Genomic DNA, 2550 nt, shown 5'->3' with positions numbered 1-2550 from the left:
TATAAAGTCAGAAATAGTTTCATGCAGAAATAAAAATAAATTTTAACTCCTGGCTCTATAGCTTGTGTCCTTTTATGGTAACTGCAGATATGTAAGTAGTATTGTGTAAATTGTGTCATGTATTTACAGCTGTAATGAAGAACATACTCTTAATATATCATTGGAAAACATTGGTTATTGAATGGTATGTATATGAGAAGGTTATTTGAACTAACCACACAAAGTTGAAACCTACATCTTAGTCCATCAAAATGTGGACATAAACGATTTTATTTATAAGAAAATAATACCACCAAGAACAGTGAGTATACCTTACAAAGACTGCTGGAATAACATTGGGGTTTTTACTCTCTACCAGTTTATGTGATTGTATTTCTTGATATTCAAACTCTCCTCTTGTTATTCTGTTGGTTTTTTATTTTTGGTTCATCATGGGGCCTGGACTCTGGGCCTGGCACTGTTCCTTAGCTCTTCAGCTCAATGCACTCTACCACTTGAGCCAGAGTGCCACTTCCTGCTTTTTCTGCTTATGTGGTGCTGAGGAATCAAACCCAGAGCCTCATGTAGGCAAAGCCAGCACTCTGACACTGAGCCACATTCCCAGCCCTCCTGTTATTCTTAATTTATGTAATCCAACACTGTTTATAACTACGCATTCAATGTGGGAAATCCAGCTTCAAAGATGTCTAAGTTTTTTTTTTTCTTTTCAATCACAACATCCTCATTATCAGGCTAAACTGTGGTCATCATCCTCTCCATCCAAATTATTATTAGCATCATAAGTACTAATTATTGAACGTCGGATATGTTTCTATGATTTTATTATTATTTGCTTTTGATTAATAATTTTAATGTTTCCACTGTGCATGCATCCATATTGAAATTCTGAACAAATAAAAAACTAAAACATGTCAGTTAGCTTGACTATGTGCTTATAACAAATTAAGGAATAGATTTTTGGAAGCATTGCAAATTCCTAATCAGTATGAATTAACTTACTCTCTCTCCCTAACTACAATCAAATACTTAAGAGTTTGGGCAGAACCTTTTCAAGTAATATACTGTAAATGTTACTACAATAGCATGTGTATATCTAAAATTCCCTTAAAAGTAAAAAACTCAACTTTATATTGAAATATTAGTTATTTTATTCTAGGAAATTTTTAGAAAAATAGACTGTATTTCTTTGAAATGAAAAAGGTCAAAAATTGTAGAATAAAAGTTTTAGAGGGAGTCTTTCTTCTATATGTGTGTGTGTGTGTGTGTGTGTGTGTGTGTCTTCTATATATACAATATATAATATATATATATATATATATAAATGTTATGTGTAGAATATTACATTTTCGGGGATTATTTGTCCTCAGAAATATATACATATATCTAAATTTATGTGTAGAATGATATACATTATAGTGAAACAAGCATCTTAAAATATAAGTAAAAAACCAAAAAACTTCATGAAACCAAGTGCCGGTAACTCACCCTTATAATAAGAGCTATTCTGGGTGCTGAGATCTTAGAATTGTTTTTGAAACTAGCCCAGACAGAAAAGTACTTGTTACATTCTTATCTCCAATTAACCACTAAAAACAACACCCACAATAACAAAATATATCACATTAATTTCACAAAAGCATCTTTTAACGGCTGTGAACATTTCTTAGAAATATGAATACATACCTCTGGGAAATGTTAAGTAAAATAGTATAGAATATTTACGTCTATATTAAAGACATGACTATTTAGATTGTTTAAGATATTTAGGTAATGATTAGAAGTTAAGAATAATGATAGGTAGGTCATATATTGAGACTGTCTATTTTTATATTATTTTACAATAGTAATAAAATGATATTTATAATGATTACATAAAATTACTCTTGCTTGCATTTTGAATTATCATAAAGGATAAATATTTTTAAATGATTTCCAAAGCAAAGTAGTATAAATTTTTTTGTAATTTCAAAACAATTATGAAAATGATTTCAAGGCTGGTTCACTCTAAGTCTATATTTGTTTTCTTGCTCTAGTTTTCATATGTTAGTAGAAATTAAAATTCCAAAAATTTAATGGATATTGGCATTCAGGAACATCTTCACATACACTAATATTGGAGTCCCTTAAGTGGAATTGTTTTATTTCATTTGTTACTTTCACAAATATATCAAGATGATTGTGTATTTTGTTCCTTTCACTGCTTTTGGCTCTTATCTTGAGAATACGTTTTTCCTAGCAAAGTAGAGATAAGCAATTGGATTGAGCAAGTAACATATGACTTCCATAAAATGCAGATGCATAGATTAGTGTCTACTGTCATTTGCTAAAATTTTCTTCCAAAAAGTTTGTCAGTTACTTAGAAGTTTTTCTCCTTCCCCTCCACAAATTATACTGACATCAAATACAGTGAAAGCAGGGGTTATACTGTGGGGGAAGGACATACAAAGCAACAAAGAAACAATCTTATAAATGTGTTAGAAACAATCGCATGAAAGAAAAAAAAACATTTGAATACATATCTTAAGGTTCATTTCCGTAACATCACCTTAT

This window comes from Dipodomys spectabilis, unplaced genomic scaffold, assembly GCF_019054845.1.
Source record: "Dipodomys spectabilis isolate Male_0828 unplaced genomic scaffold, ASM1905484v1 ptg000558l, whole genome shotgun sequence".
NCBI lineage: Eukaryota > Metazoa > Chordata > Mammalia > Rodentia > Heteromyidae > Dipodomys > Dipodomys spectabilis.
The sequence above is the reverse complement of the archived record's forward strand: the minus strand, read 5'-3'. Positions refer to the sequence as shown.